The 22976-nt window shown below is 46.1% G+C and overlaps 1 protein-coding gene and 1 long non-coding RNA gene across 8 annotated transcripts in view; one reads left to right on the forward strand and one right to left on the reverse strand.

Annotated features, from left to right (window-relative positions):
- The window catches only part of PDP2 (pyruvate dehydrogenase phosphatase catalytic subunit 2), a 172953-nt gene extending 171325 nt beyond the window's left edge, over positions 1 to 1628 (reverse strand). For all 5 annotated transcript variants that reach the window (XR_012154512.2, XR_012154509.1, XR_012154511.2 and 2 more), the window contains exon 1: positions 1475 to 1628. The gene's annotated coding sequence lies outside the window, so the exon portion shown is untranslated. The remainder of the gene's footprint in view (positions 1 to 1474) is intronic.
- On the forward strand, positions 1169 to 22325 carry LOC140896320 (uncharacterized). 3 transcript variants are annotated; one of them, XR_012154514.1, is made up of 3 exons: positions 1169 to 1655; positions 7212 to 7420; positions 21960 to 22325. It is a non-coding gene; the product is annotated as an uncharacterized LOC140896320 (long non-coding RNA). The 3 variants fall into 3 exon arrangements; XR_012154513.1 differs by having other exon boundaries at positions 1169 to 1274; XR_012154515.2 differs by lacking the exon at positions 1169 to 1655 and adding an exon at positions 3382 to 3534.
- Positions 22326 to 22976: the final 651 nt, after the last annotated feature.

Consider the following 22976-nt stretch of genomic DNA (forward strand, 5'->3'; position numbering starts at 1 on the left):
CTGAAACCTGTCATATTTTTACTTTTGTCAAGGATGGTTGTTAGATCATTTGAGAGAGACCTCCTTGTTTATTTATCTACTTTTTGCATTCTCTACTGCCCAAATCTGCATGACTCCTCTTAAGGGCATGTGGTGCTATCGGACCTCACACTGAAGCTTTCTACACAGAACTTGTCTTGAGCACCTCAGTAATTCTAAACACTCCCTTTGAAAAGTAAAGCTGCAGTCTGGTTCTGTACTGTATGACTACACAATGCGGTGAGGGCTCTGGCTGATGACATGGGCTCCAGGATGGGGTCAGAAATGATGGGTTCAGGGTGCGGAAGGGAACTCCAGGATGGGAAAGGGGCTTGGGGTGCAGCGTCCAGACAAGAGTTTGGGTGCAAGAGGGGACTGGGGCAGAGGATTGGGGTGTGGGAGGTGGGTTGGGATGCAGACTCCTCTGGACAGCGCTTACCTCAAATGGCTCATGGGAACTAGTCACACATTTGGCTCGCAGGCAGAGGCACGGCCAGGCGGCTCCACATGCTGGTGCTGCCCCCGCAGCTCCCATTGACCACAGTCCCTGGCCAATGGGAGCTGCGGAACCAGCGCTCAGGGTAAGGGGAGCACGTCGAGTCCCCGTGGCTGCCCCTACCCCTAGGAGCCAAAGGGACATGCCGGCTGCATCCCAGGAGCTGCACAGAGCCAGGTAGGGAGGCTGCAAGCTCTGCGCCAACCGGACTTTTAACGGCCCAACGGTGCTGACCGGAGCCACCAAGGTCCCTTTTCGACAGGGCACTCGGATCGAAAACCGGACACCCGGCAACCCTATCGGAGCAGGTTTCAGAGTAGCAGCCGTGTTAGTCTGTATTCGCAAAAAGAAAAGGAGTACTTGTGGCACCTTAGAGACTAACCAATTTATGTGAGCATAAGCTTTCGTGAGCTACAGCTCAGCTCAGGAAAGCTTATGCTCACATAAATTGGTTAGTCTCTAAGGTGCCACAAGTCCTCCTTTTCTTCTATCGGAGCAGCCTCCCGTCCCCCACAAGGGGAGCCGGGTAACAGCCGCCCTGCCCTCGGCTCCGTGCGCTCGCGGGACCAGCCCACGCCACCACGGCTTGGGGCTCGCCTTGCCCTTCCCTAGGGCCCTCCCCGAGGCGGCGAGCCAGCGGGCGGCCGGCCCAGCGCAGACACACGGGCGCGGCCGCGACCCGCCCGGCTCCTCCCCTCCCCAGGGGAGCGAGGCCTCGGCGGAGCGTGCCTGGGTCGCACTCGCTGCGTAGGCGGCTGGGGTAGGGCTCAGCGGCGCCGCAAGCGGGAAGGGGCAGCACCAGAGGCCGTGGTTTCGCGCCCTGCAGCGGCTCCGGCCTCAGCATCGCCACAGCGCCAAGGGAGCGGCTCCGGCTCCCGCTCCCCTCGAGCCCCCGGCTCCCCCCGCCCCACGCGGCGGCTCCCGCCCAGCGACGCACTTCGGCCCCGCGGCCGCCCTTACCCGGCTGCAGGGACGCCGCTCTCAGGCTGCCCGCCGCGCCGGCCCAGACACTAGTCCGCGGTGCCGGTTGCGGGGTCGGGGCTGTCCGGCGGCTCCAGGGCGGAGGGGCCCTGACGCGCAGAGCCTGCAGCCAACCGGCTGCTCCGCTTGGGGAGCCTCCCACAGGCCCCGCCTCAGGCAGGTTTGTCCGGGGCGGTGGCCGCTGCTTCTTCCCCGTGTGAGGGGAGCGCGGGGAGCGGCAGAGCTGGGCCGTAGGGGAGACGCTCTGGGGGCTGGCCCCGGGGCTCTAGCGCCAGGGCAGAGGCCCCTCCACGCTGTGGCTCGGACTCCGTGCTCAGGAGTGGTGCTGCAGGCCGCATGTAGGGTCCCCCAAATGCTTTCCACAGCCAGGCCTGGTGAGACGTGCTTCTGGGCCCAGCGTACCCCGTTACCCACCACAGCCATTAAAAGCCACGGGGGCCCAGCTCAATCTTGCTCCGTGGTGTGTGTTTGAGTCTAGCAGGAACTATTACTGTAGTTAACAGACAGCCATTCCCTCCGTGCAACAAGACAACGTGCCCTCTACCCCTGCAGCGACATGAATGATAAATTTAATACTACCTAATAAATGTCTAAAGCAGGTGCCTCCTTGTCCACTACCCACTAAGCCATCTACCCGGGACTTATTTTAACTGACTCCCTAAGCAGCTTCAAATAGCAGGCATGATTTAAAAAAAAAAAAAAAAAAGCAGTGATGTTTCCTGCTTTTCCATCCATTATTATCATGGCCTGAGGCACATGGAATTTCAGCCTTACTCAGTAACAGTTTTATAGAATCATAGAATATCAGGGTTGGAAGGGACCTCAGGAGGTCATCTAGTCCAACCCCCTGCTCAAAGCAGGACCAATCCCCAATTAAATCATCCCAGCCAGGGCTTTGTCAAGCCTGACCTTAAAAACTTCTCAGGAAGGAGATTCTACCACCTCCATAGGTAACGCATTCCAGTGTTTCACCACCCTCCTAGTGAAAAAGTTTTTCTTAATATCCAACCTAAACCTCCCCCACTGCAACTTGAGACCATTACTCCTTGTCCAGTCCTCTTCTACCACTGAGAATAGTCTAGAACCATCCTCTCTGGAACCACCTCTCAGGTAGTTGAAAGCAGCTATCAAATCCCCCCTCATTCTTCTTTTCTGCAGACTAAAAAATCCCAGTTCCCTCAGCCTCTCTTCATAAGTCATGTGTTCCAGTCCCCTAATCATTTTTGTTGCCCTCCGCTGGACTCTCTCCAATTTATCCACATCCTTCTTGTAGTGTGGGGCCCAAAACTGGACACAGTACTCCAGATGAGGCCTCACCAATGTCAAATAGAGGGGGATGATCACGTTATACATCCCAAAATGCCATTGGCCTTCTTGGCAACAAGGGCACACTGCTGACTCATATCCAGCTTCTCGTCCACTGTCACCCCTAGGTCCTTTTCCGCAGAACTGCTGCCTAGCCATTCGGGCCCTAGTCTGTAGCTATGCATTGGGGTTCTTCCGTCCTAAGTGCAGGACCCTGCACTTATCCTTATTGAACCTCAGATTTCTTTTGGCCCAATCCTCCAATTTGTCTAGGCCCCTCTGTATCCTATCCCTGCCCCCCAGCGTATCTACCACTCCTCCCAGTTTAGTATCATCCGCAAATTTGCGGAGAGTGCAATCCACACCATCCTCCAGATCATTTATGAAGATATTGAACAAAACCGGCCCCAGGAGAGACCCCTGGGGCACTCCACTTGACACCGGCTGCCAACTAGACATGGAGCCATTGATCATTACCCGTTGAGCCCGACAATCTAGCCAACTTTCTACCCACCTTATAGTGCATTCATCCAGCCCATACTTCCTTAACTTGCTGACAAGAATACTGTGGGAGACCGTGTCAAAAGCTTTGCTAAAGTCAAGAAACAATACATCCACTGCTTTCCCTTCATCCACAGAACCAGTAATCTCATCACAGAAGGCGATTAGATTAGTCAGGCATGACCTTCCCTTGGTGAATCCATGCTGACTGTTCCTGATCACTTTCCTCTCATGTAAGTGCTTCAGGATTGATTCTTTGAGGACCTGCTCCATGATTTTTCTGGGGACTGAGGTGAGGCTGACTGGCCTGTAGTTCCCAGGATCCTCCTTCTTCCCTTTTTTAAAGATTGGCACTACATTAGCCTTTTTCCAGTCATCCGGGACTTCCCCCGTTCGCCACGAGTTTTCAAAGATAATGGCCAATGGCTCTGCAATTTTTCCTAGATATAACGGTCTCGTATGCCACACCTGTCCAGATATAGGAGCTCTGTACCTTTTTCAGAAGGATCCAGTACCTGTTTCTAACTCTTTATCTCAACAGAACTGGTGGAAATCCATCTGAGATACCTGTATGGTCAAGGTTCTGGGTGGGAGTGTTAGGGGAGAGCTAGAAGCTGATGTTCTTACAGCATTGCCCCTTGGTACCCCAAAGTGAGAGAGCAGAAGGGAAGAGAAGAAAAGTACATTTGGGGACTAATTTTAAAAACTGCATGCATATGTGCCATAAATATTTGCAGGTCACAAGCACAAATTGTGTGCCATAACACAAGAACTAGGGGGTCACCAAATGAAATTCAGTAGGCAGCAGGTTTAAAACAAGCAGAAGGGAGTATTTCTTCACACAACGCAATCCACACAATCTGTGGAACTCTTTGCCAGAGGATGTTGTGAAGACTAAGTCTATAACGGTTCAAAAAAGAACTAGGTAAATTCATGAAGGATTGGTCCATCAATGGCTATTAGCCAGGATGGGCAGGGATAGAACCCCTAGCTTTTGTTTGCCAGAAGTTGAGAAAGGGTGATGGGATAGATCACTTGATCACCTGTTCTGTTCATTCTGCCTGAAGCACCTGGCATTGGCCACTGTTGGAAGACAGGATACTGGGCTAGATGGACCATTGGGCTGGCCCACTATGGCCATTCTATATTCTTATTGCAACTGTAAATGCCAACTGGGTAACAGCACACAAATGGCCACTTATATGAACAGTTGGACTTTGTGATGAAAACTTTATTTGTATGTACAATCTTGGCAACTACCTTAGCAAGGTAGATGCATCTATGTGTTCATACAATTTTAAACCTCAGTATTTTAAAGTCAAGCAGGTACAAACCTGCACTCCTCATTTTTAACAAATTTTACCAACTGGCTAGCTCTGCCTATTTAGAATTTGATTTATGGATAGCTTTACAGAATCAGAAAAATTAGAAACGGAAGTCAGCTATATAGATTATAAGCTCTTTGTGGCAGAGACCATCCTTGTGTTCTCTTTGTATAGTGCCTACCAGGAAAGAGTCGGGTTCTGTGACTCAGGTGCCTAGGTACTACCATAATAATACAAATACAATTGGTCATTCCAAGCCAATTGTTTCTTGGGGAGTTGTTCCTACGGTACATTCTCTTTAGTTTTATTCAACCTTATTTTACACATTCCAAATGGTGGTGGATTTTACAGTTTCGTAAATAATCTTCCCTAATAGTTTAACGTAATTTCAAGTACCTAGATTGCGCTTTCCTGAGATGGTAGTTTAAATGTTTGATTTTAAATAATTGGTTTACTGTATTCCAAGTAACGAACAACAAAAGGTATCTAATGAGCACCCGTAGGATAAGTGCTTTTCTTTTGCCCCCCACTGAGTATACTTAAGGGTTTTTCTTTTGGTTTATTTAATTGTTAAATTTTCATAATACTGACTCATGATGTCAGGGGGACATGTGGATACTCAGCACTTCTGACAAATAAACCAACCCCAAGGACCCTTAAGTTGTTGAGCACCCAGAGCTGTGGCAACCAAAAGTTACAGGTCATTTTTGAATCATCATGCATTTAAGGCCTGTTCTGATACTCCTTAAAACCCATGGGAATCTGTTGACTGATTTTAATAGGTTTTCAGCAGGCCCTGAAAGCACAGGCCTGGATTGGTGGGGTGCAGCTGTATCACCTCAGTAGGAGCTTTGAGACACCAGGGAAATTTTGCTAGTTGCTATTACCCCTTAAGATAAGTGCAGCACATGCTTATTTCCACAGCCAGCTAGCCCTGTTGACTGGTGTGGTTGTGTAGGTGAAGAAATGTGAGGTTATGAAAGACACTATGTGTGCTCAAGGACTATGCTTGTGATCAGTCTTTGGGGGGAAGGGGAGGACAAGGCAATGGTGGCCCACGTGCCACTCCATGCACTGCTCCCCCCCCCCCGGCACCATATCCATGGAGAGGCCAGCCACAGCCAAGCCCTTAAACTGAATTCTGTAATCCTTTGGGTGCAGTGGCCCATTGGTACAGAGTTCATTGGAAAAATCAGGGTCTAAGATTGTAAACTCAAAAGGCAGGGATCGGTCTTCTGTATCTGTAAAGTTCCCAGCTTATGTTGGGGCTGAATAAATAAAACTACTGTCTTACTATATAGCTGCTTATGATGTAAAGTACATGAATATACAGGCTTTCAGTAGGGCAGGTTAGTTATTTTAGATTCTTCAGTATTCTGACTAATTTTAATCGTGTAACCTTAACATTGAATGCAATATCTGCCATTAATGCAATCTCGATATAATACTAAAAGTGATCTTCATTAGTCATAATCTTGGCCAATTCAAGTTTCATAACAAAAGATTAAGGTGGCATTATTTTTGGAATGAATTGCTGCCTCTGATTACAGTCTGAGGGGGGTAACCAGCTCGGTGTTAGTTACCGTTACACTAGGCAGGAGAGAGAAATGCTGACAAAGACAATGACATTTGTAATTGTTCCACTTCAGCAATGCATAAATCCTGATGCTGCTCTCTGCACGGGCAAGACTCAGTGACTTTATGCAGCCTCTGCAACAGTCATATTTCAGAGGCCTGGTCTGAATTGGATATCCTTTGCAAATGGTGTCAAATATACTGGAAAGTGAGCTATCATTCATAGTGGAAGTAATCCTAGGAAAGACCTACAGAACAATCTTCATTATTCAGCAGTAACTAGGATACTGGGTGTATTCTGATCAGATAGAGGATGCTTGGACTAGACGTCTGCAAAGTTTGCGTTTAAGGATGCATCCGATGAAGTGAGCTGTAGCTCACGAAAACTTATGCTCACATAAATTGGTTAGTCTCTAAGGTGCCACAAGTACTCCTTTTCTTGTTGTGAATACAGACTAACACGGCTGTTACTCTGATACCTAGCAACAGAGGTGCCAAAAACTTAGGAAGAGACAAAAAGGTCATATACCTTTAGGGAAGAAGTAGTAAGTGTTAGCGAATTAAAGTGATTTTGATGTAGCAGTGACATCTCTGGATAGGTTCTCATTTTAGCAGAGTTAATAGATGGATACAATTGAGCAAGACACTTCACCAAATGTAAGTGATTCTAAAGGCAAGAAGCAAGGAGTGAGTTCGAGATGGAGCTTCAAGCATGGAAACTACTTTTTCATATTCGCTTACCAAACAACTGTTTAGAATACTTACCTTAAAGGGTTAGAAAATGTTTGGATCTAGAATAGCTTTTTCTATTAAATATTTCTGTTCTTTATGTGATGAAACTCCCTCCTTTCTTCCCCCCCTCCCCCCGAGATAATAGTGGAATGGAAAAAATGTTAAACAGCAGAAATTGAAGTTAGACATTTTTTAAATCAGCAGCTCCAGATAACTTGCAAAGAGTTTTAAGAGAGCTGGTTGAGAAACTCACACAACCATTAATGTTGATTTTTTAGTAAGTCTTGGAGCGCTGTGGAAATTCCAGAAGACTGGAACTGTGGCGAATGGGAGATGGTGCCTGTAGGTGAGAGCAGTGTGTGGAGCCTCCTGGCCCCTGCGCCTCGGAGCTGGACCTGCTGGCCGCATCCGGGGCGCAGCGTGGTGCCAGGACAGACAGGGGAGCCTGCCTTAGCCTTGCAGCGCCACTGACTGGGAGCCACCCAAGGTAAGCCTGCACCCCTGCCCCAGCCCTGAGCCCCCACCCAACCCAGAGCCCCCTCCTGCACCCCAAACCCCTCATCCCCAGCCCAGAGCCCACACCTCCAGCTGGAGCCCTCACCCCCCTCCACACCGATTCCCTGCCCCAGCCCAGAGTCCCCTTCCAAGCCCTGAAATCCACATTTCTGGCCCCACCCCAGAGCCCGCACCTTCACCCCAACACACTGCCCCAGCCTAGTGAAAGTGAGTGAGGATGGGGGACAGCAAGCCACAGAGGGAGGGGGAATGTAGTGAGTGGGGGCGGGGCCTCAGGGAAGGGGCAGAGCTAGGGTGTTCAGTTTTGTGTGGTTAGGAAGTGTAATTAGGAAGTGCCTAAGCAGAGCACACAGTCTGAGCTAGGCCTCACCCACACGCAGTGTGCCAGTAGAACTACATAGGTTTTTGAAAGGCAAAATGGCCTTGCCTCACCCCACATGGACTTTTGAACCTCCATGCAGAGGCATGCACTGAGCCACATGTTTATGGTAGGTATTGTGCGGAGCACGCACTTCACTAGGCTACACCTCATCTTCTGAAGTTCCAAAGGTGGGCATGAATAACTGGCATGTTAATAGACACAGATCTAATTTTAGAGATGAGACAAATAAAAACAAAGCTGGGACAAACAAATTTGCTCAAGAACTTCAGTCAGAGCGATAACATTCCTTTAGTTTCTTTAGGGCAAACTCCACGCTTTGAACACCTGTTAGATAAATAACCTGAAACAAATACCCCAATTCCAGAAATGCAAACAAACTGAACACGCTGAAGCATACAGGATAAGCACAAACAGACATTAGCAAAATGTCATTCCAGTCCCAACCTCATCCTACCCCTGCTGTTACAGCACTGACCAAGGCCTTGTCTACAGACAGAGTTGACCTAGTTTAACTGAAGATGGGATTTTTAAACACTGATTTAGTTAAACTGGTGCAAAAGGCTGTGTGGACACTTATTTTGGTTTGAACACAGCATATTTTGGTTTATCTTATTTGGCAAGTTGATTAGGCATCTGTTTAAGATTAACTGGAAAAACCCCACTAATAAGGTGAAATAAGAGTGCCCACACAGGGATTTGTATCAATTTAACACCTGATTTAAATTAAATTGGCATAACCTCTCAGTTTACACCAGGCCTCTGGCTCTAGCTACATTAAGGAAAATCAGGCTAATGTAAAGACATTGATGTAGGTTCATCAGTATAAATTCCTAATGCACTGGATTGGTGCAAAACAGAGCTTGCACCAGTGCAACTTAATCCAGCATACCAAAGAAAAGTGCATTAGTGAAAGCCCCACTTCACACCAGTGCAGCACATCAACACTAGGGGTTTGTACCAGTGTAACTACATCAATGCTATTACACTGGTGTGAAATGTAGATGGATCAGAGTTGTTATAGAATCTAGATCTTATTTACTATAGCATATCCCTACATACATGTGGGCTGTTGTACTATGTTGTGATCACCAAGGGGGAACCCTCTAGGCAAGCCAAATTTAGACCTGGCATACATGGGTGCAGTTTTCATTGAAATTCAGTGCTGTAGATCATAGAATCATAGAATATCATGGTTGGAAGGGACCTCAGGAGGTCATCTAGTCCAACCCCCTGCTCAAAGCAGGCCCAATACCCAACTAAATCATCCCAGCCAGGGCTTTGTCAAGCCTGACCTTAAAAACTTCTAAGGAAGGAGATTCCACCACCTCCCTAGGTAACGCATTCCAGTGTTTCACCACCCTCCTAGTGAAAAAGTTTTTCCTAATATCCAACCTAAATCTCCTCCACTGCAACTTGAGACCATTACTCCTTGTTCTGTCATCTGCTACCACTGAGAACAGTCTAGAGCCATCCTCTTTGGAACCCCCTTTCAGGTAGTTGAAAGCAGCTATCAAATCCCCCCTCATTCTTCTCTTCCGCAGACTAAACATCCCCAGTTCCCTCAGCCTCTCCTCATAAGTCGTGTGTTCCAGTCCCCTAATCATTTTTGTTGCCCTCCGCTGGACTCTCTCCAATTTTTCCACATCCTTCTTGTGGTGTGGGGCCCAAAACTGGACACAGTACTCCAGATGAGACCTCACCAGTGTTGAATAGAGGGGAACGATCACGTCCCTCGATCTGCTGGCAATGTCCCTACTTATACATCCCAAAATACTACTGGCCTTCTTGGCTAACAAGGGCACACTAGATAGCACATTAGAGGTCTGATTCCATTCTGCTTTACATCAGTGTAAATTAGGAGTAATTCTGTTGACATCAGTAAGTGTGAAACTTGTGTAAGTTGTTTTGCAGTATTAACAAACTTCCCAAATAAATCTTCTGTAACAAGAGTAGAATTTACTCTGTAGCGCTGCAGCTATCTCTGCCAACTGTGCCCAGGGTAAAATATTTAAAAAAAAAAAAACCCTCACATTTCTTTGTGTTCAGTTTCAGATTGGCAGCCTTCAGCTTATCAGGGACCACCTGTAAAAGTTTTTAGTATGCACCAGTTCATCATCCAGGCATAACAAACAAGCTGAGAGGCATGCCATGTAATACGCTTACCACTAGCCTTTCATGTGTGGCTGTCATTTTAAATTGCCATAGGCTTTGTTCAGCTGCCAAAAAAAGTTCTCCTTGTCCTTTGGATTTACTTCCACCTGCCAATAGCCACTTTTAAGATCCAGTGTGGAAAACTAGATTTAATCTGCCACAGCATCCAGGGAATTGCCTATTCATGACAATTGATAAGAATCCTTTAAAGAGATTTAGTTTTATTTTCTATAGTCCACGCAGAATCTGATGCTGCCATCCATTTTCTTAATCAAAACTCTGGGTAAGGCCCAAGGAGCTTAATGGCTACTTTATATGTATTATAGATGAAAGGTAGCTGTTACACCCATCAGCTTCAGTTAGGTTTGACCAACCGATAACAGATTTAAATACTTGGGAATTGTTAATATATCTAAACGTATTTAGTAGCCCTTGCAAAGGGAGGCCGGTCTAAGAATGGGCTGAGCTGCCCTCAGCAGACCATACAGACTGAGTTAGGCCTTCCCTGCACACTAGAAGTGCACCAATAGAGTTAAATTAAAAAAAAAAAAAAACACACACCACATACACAAGCTACACACAAAATGATTCTGTCTCACACGACAGACTTTTGTGCCTCCATGTGGAGGGCATGCACTGAACCAGGAGTTTACAGTAGATATTGTTCTGCTGGGATAATGGGACATCACCAGGAACCCTTTACAAGAAGGTTAGATCTGTGTGTTTAATAAAGACACCAATAAATAACAAAATAAATATGCTCAAAACTTCAGTCAGAGCAATAACATTCCTTTAGGTTCATTAAGGCAAACTCCAAACTTTGAGCCTATTACATAAATAACCTAACAAATATCCAAATCCCAGAAATGCAAACAAACTGAAAACAGTAAATGCACATGAGATAAGCACAATCAGCCACTAGCAAAATGTCATTCCAGTCTCCCTGGCCTCATTCCACACCCACTGGTGCAGCAGAGACCAGTCTGGTTCTATCTACATTAAGAGAAGTTGTGCTGGTGACATAGATGTAGCTTCAGAAGTGCCTAATGCAAATACATCGTCCTGGTGCAGAGTGTGTCATATGCCCATCAATTTGATCCAGTAATATACCAAAGTAAACTGCAGCACATATATCCTGTCCTAGCCTATCCCTTAAGACACATGGGCTACTCTACTATGTTCAAAAAGAAAAGGAGGACTTGTGGCACCTTAGAGACTAACCAATTTATGTGAGCATAAGCTTTCCTGAGCTACAGCTCACTTCATCGGATGCATCCGATGAAGTGAGCTGTAGCTCACGAAAGCTTTTGTGCTAATAAATTGGTTAGTCTCTGTGACAGGTTTCAATCGGTCCTCCGAGCCCCTAGGGGGCAATGGAGAGCCATGGTCCCACTGGTGGGCCTTAGTCACACCTTTCGGGCATTGGGGAATTAGAGGGAGAGGTGTGCCGGCCGGAGTCTGCAGCGCGCCCCTCAGGCAGGGGAGCACTGGGTATGGGTTTGTAGCATGCCCCTCAGCCAGGTTGGCCAGGGTAGAGGAACACAGGCCCACCCAACTCCACTGCGTTCCAGCCCAGGGCCCTGACAGTGGCAGGAGGCGAAGGTCCCGCCGCTCGGTCAGCGGGGGGCCATCCACGCCCGCTGACCAAACACACCCACCCCACGGTGCAGTTCTGCCCCTGGGCTACTTCCTACCCTGTCTCTCAAGCACGTCTCTCTGGTCCCTCCAGCTCGTCCAGATATTCTGCTGCTGGCAGCTCCAGCTCCCCCTCTGTGTCGGACTCACGCTGGCCCGGGCTACAGCCGGGCCCCTCCAGGTACTCAGCGGCTGGCAGTCCTGGTCGCCACAGGCCTTCCTCCCGGTCAGGTTCCTCCTGGCCCAGGGCCTCCCCTGGGTCGGCAGCAGGATCGCAAGGGAGCAGCCTGTGTCTCCCTCCCTCCCTGGTGCTCTCTTCTCTGGGCAAAGGGCCCCGCCCTTTGTACTTCCTGTCCCACCCCTCCCCTTCCGGGGATTGGCTTGATCTGGCCCTGTCCACGCAGGCTGAGAGGGTGGCTCTTTACCCTCTGGTTCGGAGGGAAGCCACCCTGGCTCCCTACAGTCTCTAAGGTGCCACAAGTACTCCTTTTCTTTTTGCGGATACAGACTAACACGGCTGCTACTCTGAAACCTCTACTATGTTCAACAGTGATGAGACCAAGAGGAAACTCAACACATACTGGACCAAGTTTAGATCTGACCTAAGCACAAGCAAGTTTTTAAAAAAACAAACAAACACTGAAATTAAATGGTGATACAAACAGTGTGTTAAGTTTCAGAGTAGCAGCCGTGTTAGTCTGTATCCGCAAAAAGAAAATGAGGACTTGTGGCACCTTAGAGACTAACAAATTTATTTGAGCATAAGCTTTCGTGAGCTACAGCTCTGTAGCTCACGAAAGCTTATGCTCAAATAAATTTGTTAGTCTCTAAGGTGCCACAAGTCCTCCTTTTCTTTTAGTGTGTTAAGTGTCACAGCAGGGGTTTGATTTCCCCTCTGCCTTACACTAGTGAAAGTCAGGAGTAACTCTATTGAAGCCAGAATTTCATAGTAAAACTGATGTAAATAAGGAAAATCAGGGCCCAACTGTTAACTTGTGAGAAGCCATGTATTAGTGGTAAAATAGTACCATTTGCTGATCTGATATTGGGTGGCTGTGCAGAAGGACCGCACATGCCCAAAGAGTGGGAGGAGCAATATAGCATGAAAAGCAATTAACAGGAGATGCAAGATAAGTTACCTTATTTTACATAGAGTATCCTTGTTGCTTTTCCTGATATGCTTCCTTTCTGCCTCCTTAGCCTTTGCACACCATTGAATGCCCAGTCAGTACAAGTCACCCTATAGTACTTTGCCACTTACACCCATTTTCTGGTCAATTTACACCTAGAGTGAAGCTTATGTTTATGTCACCACTGAACTAACATCTCCTTGAAAGTACCCAAAAGTTTTTGTCTTTAGAAAATAAAAAAATTCAAAGTCAAATTGGAACTATTACTGACGAAAAGTTAGTAGGGCTATCAATTAATCGCAGTTAATTCATGTGACTAACTCAAAAACATTTATTGCGATTAAAAAATTAATTGCAATTGTGATTAAAAATTAATTGCAAGTAATCGCACTTATAACAATAGAATACCAATTGAAATTTGTTAAATATTTTTGGATGTTTTTCTATATGTTCAATATTGATTTCAATTACAACACAGAATATGAAGTGCACAGTGCTCACTTTATATTATTATTTTTATTACAAGCTGTAAAAATGAATAACAAAAGAAATAGTATTTTTCAATTCACCTCATACAAGTACTGAAGTGCAATCTCTTTATCATGAAAGTGTAACTTACAAATGCAGATTTTTTGGTTACATAACTGCACTCAAAAACAAAACAGTGTAAAATTTTAGAGCCTATAAGTCCACTCAGTTCTACTTCTTATTCTGCTAATCACTAAGACAAACAAGTTTGTTTACATTTACGGGAGATACTGCTGCCTGCATCTTATTTACGTCACCTGAAAGTGAGAACAGGCGTTCGCATGGCACTTTTGTAGCCGGCGTTGCAAGGTATTGACATGCCAGATATGCTAAACATTCATGTGCCCCTTCATGCTTTGGCCACCATTCCAGAAGGCATGCTTCCATGCTGATGATGCTCATTAAAGAAATAATGCATCAATTAAATTTGTGACTAAACTCCTTGGTCCTGGATCTCCTGCTCTGTTTTACCTGCATTCTGCAAAAGTTTCATGTTATAGCAGTCTTGGATGATGACCCAGCACATGTTGTTCGTTTTAAGAACACTTTCACAGTAGATTTGACAAAACGCAAAGAAGGTACTGATGTGAGATTTCTAAAAATAGCTACAGCACTCGACCCAAGGTATAAGAATCTGAAATGCCTTCCAAAATCTGAGCGTGATGAGGTGTTGAGAATGCTTTTAGAAGTCCTAAAACAGCAACACTCTGATGTGGAAACTGCAGAACCCAACCACCAAAAAAGAAAATCAACCTGCTGGTGGCTTCTGACTCAGATGATGAAAATGAACATGCGTCAGTCCACACTGCTTTGGATCATTATCAAGCAGAACCCATCATTAGCATGGAAGCGTGTCCTCTGGAATGGTGGTTGAAACATGAAGGGACATATGAATCTTTAGCACATCTGGCACATAAATATCTTGCAACGCCACCTACAACAGTGCCATGTAAACACCTGTTCTCACTTTCAGGTGACATTGTAAACAAGAAGCGGGAAGCATTATCTCCTGCAAATTGTAACCAATTTTGTTTATCTGAGTGATTGGCTGACCAAGAAGTAGGACTGACTGGACTTGTAGGCACTAAAGTTTTACACTGTTTTGATTTTGAGTGCAGGGTTTTTTGTTCATAATTCTACATTTGTAAGTTCAACTTTCATGATAAAGAGATTGCACTACAGTACTTGTATGAGGTGAATTGAAAAATAATTTTATTTTGTTTTTTACAGTGCAGATATTTGTAATCAAAACTAAATATAAAGTGAGCACTTGAAAATGTAGTAAACATCCACAAATATTTAAAATAAAATGGTATTCTATTGTTGTTTAACAGTGCAATTAATCACAATTAATTTTATTTAATCACTTGACAGCCCTAAAAGTTAGTTAACAGAACATACGTTTTACTGGTCTGAGGATTCTCCCAGTCAGTATCAGTGCTAGCCCAATGGGGGTCTTAAGCATGAATATTGGGGGGGGGCCCACAACACACAATAAAAGCGAATAGGGGGTCCCTTTGAGCTGTGTGGGGCCCCAAGCAATTGCTTAGTCTACTTATGCCTAGCATCAGCTCTGCCTCCAATCTGTCAGATAAAGGAGAGCAGTAACATGAAGTGATTTTTAAACACACAGAACACTGACTCTATGATTATGTCCTTACAGCCAAAACAGGGATTTCTAGCCCTGCTACCAAGACCATTTTCCCCCCTCCCCTGGTCACTAGCATTTATGACTAGAATAGGCTAAGTTTTCTCAAAGAAAAAGTTTCTTGGGGTAGTTCTTGTATCTTAATGATGTGAAATCAGGCCACTAGATGGCATTTTCAGACTACTTATCGTTGAGCCCCTTCTCTTCTTATGAGTGCTGACATTTAAGCATAATACCTTTGCACTTCTATAGCAGCTCTCCCCGATGATCTCAAAACACTTGATAAAAACTAATTGAGTCTCAATATTCCTCTGGGGCATTATTATCCCCACTTCACAGACAAGGAAACAGGCACAGAGAATGGTTTAATGATTTGCTCAAGGTCTCATGGCAAATCAGTGACCGTGTTCAAAACAAAACCTAGGAGTTCTGACTGCCAGCCTCCAAGGCTAACTATAATTAGCTTTCTACATCCATTTTACAATACAATTGCTTTTTTATTATTTAATAAAAGTGACATTCTGGTCAAGCTGAAACTACCTGGTGTTAGCTGATCTGCATATTCTACAGCATAGGAGAACGAGTAGGAGGGGATCATGCTATATTGATTCTGTTTCTCTAGAAACTTTAGGGCCTCATTTTACCTTAATTTTCTCCTCTCCATGAGAGAGCACAGTGCACATAATTTGGGTTTAGTTTTCAGGGATCAAATTTATATTTTTGTTGAGCTATCAGAAATGATATCTGATATAAAGGGCATATCATTTAGTGCTGGGGAATATTCCATTTCATTGTTCACCGTGGTAAACTACTTTAAGAAAAATCTGTTGTCTTTAAACAAGTCTGCATCTGCTTAAGAGTACATTCACAAACAAGAATCTTTTTGAACGTTTACATTTGCTGAATGTACATTTGCTTCATAGAAATGACAATGGACAGTCCTAGGCAAAACAATAACTAGAGAAGGGCACACAAGGACACCCTGCACTAGTCTGGTAAACAGTCAAACAGAGGACTGTGTGTTTGAAACACTGCATTGCATAGCAACACAGAATGCATATTCATGGCCCAGTTCAGCTCCCTACTGAAGTCAATTCATGTTGGACTGGGCCCATAGTGACTTTCTAAACCATGGAAATGAGTCTGGTACTCTGCCAACAGGGGCAGGTGCAGGAATTTAAATTCCACCGCTTTTGGAGGGGCACATTCTGTGCCTCCACCGGGGACAGAGGAGTTTGTGCCCCTGCCAATTATTACCGGGGTGGGTCTGCCCCTACTTGCCCCCCAATTGTGCACACCCATGTTTACAAAACAGGACCGATAAGTGTTCCTTTTACTAAGAGGCTTGTGAAACTTTAATGTACTTCACATGTCCATATATATTTTCCATATGGACTAATATATGGCTCAGGGATTTGTAATGGGATATAGAACCTTTCACCGTTAGCCCCTGGTTGCAGATTTGACCTAGGTCATCAATGACAGATCATCATTAGTGAATGAAGTCTGTTCAGCAGCCTAAATAAATTGGTGTTCATCAAAAAAGTCCACATAGCAGGGCTTATCAGGTCTGGATTTGGGACCTGCTGCTGCCTCAGTTTCCCCTCAGTTCCCTAGAGAATGAGACTTCATACTGCAAGTGTTTTCTCCTCTTTTGGGAGTCTGATTCATTAACATAAAGCTCAAAACATCAATCTTCTATCCAGCCTCCCTCGCTGGGCACACCTTTGTGTAGGGTTCTAAGTCTTGCCCCTGCTGAGGCTTCTCCTCCTAGGAGGTCTCCCTCCCAGGCCTTCTGCCTAGACTGTTACTCAGCCTAGGCTTCCTCACTGGCCCTTATCCATTCCTTACAGAAGCACTCACTGTCTGTAACGGGGAAGAACACACCACCACGGTGCCTCCTGCTGGCCATCCTGGGAATTAGCTCAGTCTTTTCCCAGGGCGCCCTCCTTTGCTGGTATCTCACCACCATCACTTCTGCTCCGGACCCACGTCACCTCAAGGATCGTGGCGTTCTTTTCAGGACACAGCCCTCCGGCTGTGCCCCATTCCTTTCTCCCCCCATTCTGGGGGAACAGCAGTCTTCTGTCCAGCCATCGCCTCCGTGACTGACTGCAGCCCAAGGTTGTAGCCACTTGCCTCAGTGGCAAACTTCAGCCCTTCACTGGTCACTCCCCTCAGTGGCAAGTATGGGTGAGGTGGGGGAAGACCTGTGCCCACCCACTACTTCAGGTCTCAACCCAGGGACCCTCTAGGCCGCAGCCACACTCTGTGTCTCCTTCAACCCCCTCCGTCCATTTCCCTGGGCCACTTCCCTGTAGCTCTAGCACCTGTATAAGGGCTTTGGTCTTCGGAGCTCCCGCTTCCCGGCCCGGCCCAGGGTGCTGGCGGTTCCCTCATCCCTTCAGGGACCCAGTACCTTATCCCTGGGCTCCCAAGAGGAAACTCTGTCCTGCAGCTCTCTTTATATATGGGCCTGCTCTTCCCTGACTGGCTGCACATTGCAGCCCCTCTCTGATTAGCTGTCTGCTGCGCAGCCTCCCCACGGCTGCTTTTAACCCTTTCTCCACCAGTGTGGGGCAGACACCCCATCACACTGCCAGATCTACTCATTCTGGACTTTCTACCTCTTTGATGTCCTGGACGGATGGGTAAAGTTCAACTAAAACTCAGAACCTTCCTCAATCAAGGGAGGGGCCACTGAACCAAGGATCAATAGATTACAAGGGACAACAAATGAGAACAGGGGCAGGAGTGAGGTTGTTTGTTCAGAAGTTGGGATCCAAAGAGGGACGGTGAACCGGGGTCGTCACCCACTGCTCCACAAAGGAGTCCAAGGAGTCAGAGGTCACTGCCCCGAGAACTCTTCCTGGATACATGAGGAAAGGAAGGAACAGAAGTGTGTCCCAGTCTCAGAGCACAGCGCCCATTGAGCTTCCTCCTCCTGGTCTGTTGAACTGTTATCTTGGGCAGTGCCAGAAGGAGATTGAGTAGGAGGTCTCAGTTTTCATGGGGCAGCACTTGAGCAGGAGGTTCTGGAGGAGCCAGAAAAATGGCTGTAACCTGGCATACTATAGACAGACATGCACTAGGATCTCCCTCTTGCCACAAAAAGAACGAGTATCAGGAGACTGAACCACACCAGCCATGGCTTCATGGAGGAGCTACCAACTAATATCCCCAGCAGGCTATGGGGCCTGAGTGGAAGATAGGTTGGCCCACCACAGCTCCTCACCCTCCGTTGGTGGTAACGCGTCATGCCATTTAGTGTCCAGGCAGGACTTAAGGGCAAGAAGTGGATGGTATGGAACACAAGTGCTCAGAGTTGTTCTCAAGGTGCGGTTCAGACAGACCAGCTGACAGCATGCAGCCCACTTGGGTCATGCAATGAAGGCAGATGGGGATAGGGAAAGGGAGGAAGGGCTCAGTGATCAGCTCTGGAGGGCCTGGGAGCACCTTCTTTTAGAGCCCACTCAAGGTAACCCAGGGAGGCAGAGCAGCCTTCATGTCCTGGCATACATGGCAGGTGACACATCAGGGAGGCAGCCCCACCTGCTAGGCAAGCATTATGGGGTCCACCCACTCCTACTGGCCATAATCCAGGAAGTCTCCAACTCTGATGACAGCAGCCAGGACCAGCCTCCAACATACTGAGGGGGCTCTACCACTTGTGCCCGAAGATGAGGGTAGTGTAGCAGGGGCTCAGCAAGGAGGTCTTGCAGTGGTCACTACAGACCTGGTCACTGAAATAAGCATCCAGGTCCCTGAAGTCTCTCCCAAATGGCCCTGGGCTACCCTTTATATCTCCCAGCAGGCCTAGGTCTTAGTCACATATTCCCCATCATGTGACCCTTGAACTCATTCTCTCTGCCTGGGGAGGTGGGCTAATGCTGTCACATGTGAAGCTGAGCCCGATCCTCCTTAAAGGGCCAGGTCACCTTATGAGAGTCCACAAAATAACCACCACCACTGTAATCAATACCCCTATTGGCAGTATCAGCAGATAGGTCAAAGATTTAATAGGTAAAGAAACTAATGCCTGTAGGGAACATAAGAAAGCTTAGCCTGTTGCTGCTTGTGCGGTACCAGTAAATCTCCTTTGGGCAGAGAGCAAGCTTGGGCTCAGTTCTCCTCTGCTTTTTATCTTGCATAGTCAAAAGCACCTACAGAAAATGGGTGCACAGTGGATGTAAGAGTAAGGCAAATGGATTGGAGAAGTGTAAGGGAGTAGAAGTATGTCCAATCATTTACACACCAAAAAAAAAAGGAGTACTTGTGGCACCTTAGAGACTAACCAATTTATTAGGCAAATCATTTACACAGTTTAAGGCACAACTATGTTTGAGGATAATGAGATTTAACAGTTGTTTGCAATCTTCAAATACCCTACCATTGCTGAGCTGTCACAGAAGCACCTACTGCCAGTTGTTCTCCCTGTTATCTAATGTGTTCGTGATGAAAGAATTCAAGCTGAACAGGCTGATGAATATTACAGTGTCAGGGGCACATGTTATTTTGGTCTTGCTGGAATTTTGTACAACTTTTTAATTTTTATCACTTTATATAGTAGATATAAGAAAACAACTCTTATTTTATTACTGCCACAGAGGGAGCTTAAGTTGGAAGTTTGTTCTATGGCCAGTGCAAAACATTTTCAACCTATTACCAGTATGTTGGTGTTAAGGGCTACTGGTCTCCAGGACAACCCCTTTGGGGGCACATACACTCAGCTCCAGCTCAGGTCCTTTCCCAACTTAGACAATTACCACCTTTTTAGGGTCTGATTTATAAAGTCTTTATAGAAAGACTAACTTACTTTGTTAATGGCACCAGGTCACCCCACTCTGAGTTCTTATAAGAGTCTGATCAGCTCTCAACTGTTCAAGAGATCTCTAATTCCCTTCCTGGAGCTGGGGTTGTACTTCAACTGGTCACTCCCTCAAACATGGAGTTCCCAGCTCTCCTCCTGTAGCTGTGGGTAATTCACTTACTGTCTCTTCTCAAAGCAGGAGCCCCAACTCTCTTCCTGGAGCTGGGGGTACTTCAGCCCACTGTAGGGCCTTAATCAGCTTCTCCCTCAGCTGGCTCCACTTACTCCTCAGGCTCAGAGGAAGGCTTCTGCTACTAGCATCTTCTCCCTACAACCTCAAGACTCTGCAGAGCATCTGCCATACTGTGAGGCAGGAGGCAGCATTTTGCTGGTTCCCCTCTCCCAGCCCATTCCCAGTTGGTTAGGGGCAGAGGTGAACCTGGCCCTGTTCTCTCCGCAAGACTCCTGGCCTTGGGCCCTTAAAGATACAGTGACCAGATTTCCTCCCAAGCACCATTCATTCCCCAGACCACTTACTTTCTCTCCGTATCTCCCTTAAGTCCTTAAACTGAACCTTCAAACCCTTAAAGGGCCATACCAGGTGGCAGGTGGGCTGACCCTGGGCACTACTGCCTTTAAAGGGAAGACCACCCTGTCATGGGTGTTTTGTCTTATAAACGTTTATTTGGGTTGGTTGCATTTCAGTAAGTTCTACACTTTTGGATATAACTACACCCTAGTTAGTATTTTGTCCATTATAATTCTGAGAGTGTTGCTCTCTTGTAAATGCTGCTTCCAGATCATGGCCCACATAGCAAAGACTAGGATAGATGTAAAGATAAATGCACTGACAGACTATAATTAACTATGTCAGTACAACAGATTCAGTGGAGGAATGCCTGTTATCCCAGCAGGAGATGAAGTGATACAATGGTCGTGGCCTCATGTACTGTAATATTTATCATACTCTACTACAAATGCTGAGAACAGAATTGTATTACAGCATCGCAACTAAAGCCTGGTCTACATTAAACAGTTAGGTCAACGTAAGCTGCCTGTTACTGGAGCCGTCCCTCAATGCCCTGCAATGAGAATACAATTGATACAAGTGCTCCTCTCCTGGTGAGTACATGCACTGCTGACAGAAGGAGCCAGGTGTGCGCGCGCACACAAGCGATTTAATAACTGTGGTGACTGTATGGCGAGGTAAGTTAGGTCGACATAAGTTTGTAATGTAAACATGGCCAAGGATTCATGCAAAATAGAGGGTTCTTTTAAAAGTCAAATATAATTAGTTTAAACACTTTACAGATAAAGGCTATGGATCTGATCTTAAACAGAAGTATGGATCAGTAAGAGTGCTAAAATTGGATCAAGAGCCTAGCTGTGGAAGTGTCTTCATTTAAATTTGGCTCTTGCTGATGTAAGTGAATCTCTACACTAATTTAGTAACACCACCTCCCCGAGCGGTATAGACTCAGGGTATGTTTACACTTCAAAATTGTGTCAACCTAAGTTAGGTTGGCATACAGCTGCCACAGTAATTAAATGACTTTTGCGTATCCACACTATGCTCCTTGTGTTGGGAATGTGCATCTTCACTAGGAGCACTTGTACTGATTGTACTGTCAGTGTGGGGCATTGTGGGATGGCTTTGGAAAAAGCCAGTAACAGTCGATGTAAACAATGCAGTGTCTACCCTGACACTGCGTCAACCTAACTACATCGACCTAAGCACTATACCTCTGGTGGAGATGGAGTGCTTAAGTCAGCTTAGTGGGGCAGTTACATAGGGGGGAGCCGAATTTTAGTGTAGACACTGTGACATTGCACTCCATATGATTTTATGAAAATATGCTAATGAGTGTGAATATAATGTAGCTGGAATATGCTTCATGCAAAAGGTCTCTTGTAAGGTATTATTACAAAGCTCATAATCTACTGAGTGTGGTCATCCTATTTGTATAAATGTATCATTCTTGTAACTGAAACTAGAAATATGAAATATAACTCCTGTTGTAATTATGCAAAGTGTGGGCCATTAATGGTGGTTTGGAATCTTGATGGCTCCCATCAACTAGGACAATTGACTATAGATGGCTCTGTTTACTTGCAAGCCTTCCTGTGTGTCAGGCCAGGAAGAATGAAGGCTTGGGGTCTCACAGGACATGTGACCACGTCACCTGGTACTGGAATCCATCTTAAACCTGGTGCTTTTCCATTTAGAAGAACGGGTGGGAACCCAGAGAGATGAAAGATTCCCACCTTGTGCCAAAGCTATAAAAGGATGTGAAACAGAACAAAGGAGGTTCCAGTCATGAGAAATCCCCTGAACTACTACCTGAACTGGAAATCCCCTAACTACTACCTGAACTGGAAACCTAACTACACCTGAACTGTACCAGGAGAAAGGATTGGGCTCAGACTAGAAAGGAGCCTAGTCTGTGAAAGAAGCTTATTGGAACATCTCTGAGGGTGAGATTTCATCTGTATTCAGTTTCCTACTGTATTAGGCTTAGACTTGTGTGTTTTTGTTTTATTTTGCTTGGTAATTTACTTTGTTCTATCTGTTATTACTTGGAACCACTTAAATCCTACTTTTTATATTTAATAAAATCACTTTTTGCTTATTAATTAACTCAGAGTAAGTAAGTAATTCCTAGGGGAGCAAACAGCTGTGCATATCTCTTTATCAGTGTTATAGAGGGCGGACAATTTATGAGTTTACCCTGTATAAGCTTTATACAGAGTAAAACGGATTTATCTAGGGTTTGGATCCCATTGGGAACTGGGTTTCTGGGTGCTGGAGACAGGAGCACTTTTTAAGCTGTTTTCAGTTAAGCCTGCAGGTTTTGGGGGATGTGGTTCAGACCTGGGTCTGTGTTTGCAGCTGGCTAGCATGTCTGGCTCAACAAGACAGGGTACTGAAGTCCCAAGCTGCCAGGAAAAATGGGCTCAGAGGTAGTTTCAGCACATCAGGTGGAAGTCCCAAGGGGGTTTCTGTGATCTAACCCGTCACAGACACTTAGGTTGATGTAAGCTTCCTTGCATCGACCTAAGTCTGAAGTGTAGATCAGGCCTCATGGTCAATGTAATTAGGTCAACTCAGTGTAGACACAGCATTGGTTACATCGGCTGTTACTGGCCTTCAGGAGCTGTCCCTCAATGCCCCCCAGTGACAGTACAGTTGATGCAATACAATCTTGGTGAAGACACGCACTGCTGACACAAGGAGCCAGCTAT

The sequence above is a fragment of the Lepidochelys kempii genome, chromosome 12, assembly GCF_965140285.1.
Source record: "Lepidochelys kempii isolate rLepKem1 chromosome 12, rLepKem1.hap1, whole genome shotgun sequence".
NCBI classification, from domain to species: domain Eukaryota; kingdom Metazoa; phylum Chordata; order Testudines; family Cheloniidae; genus Lepidochelys; species Lepidochelys kempii.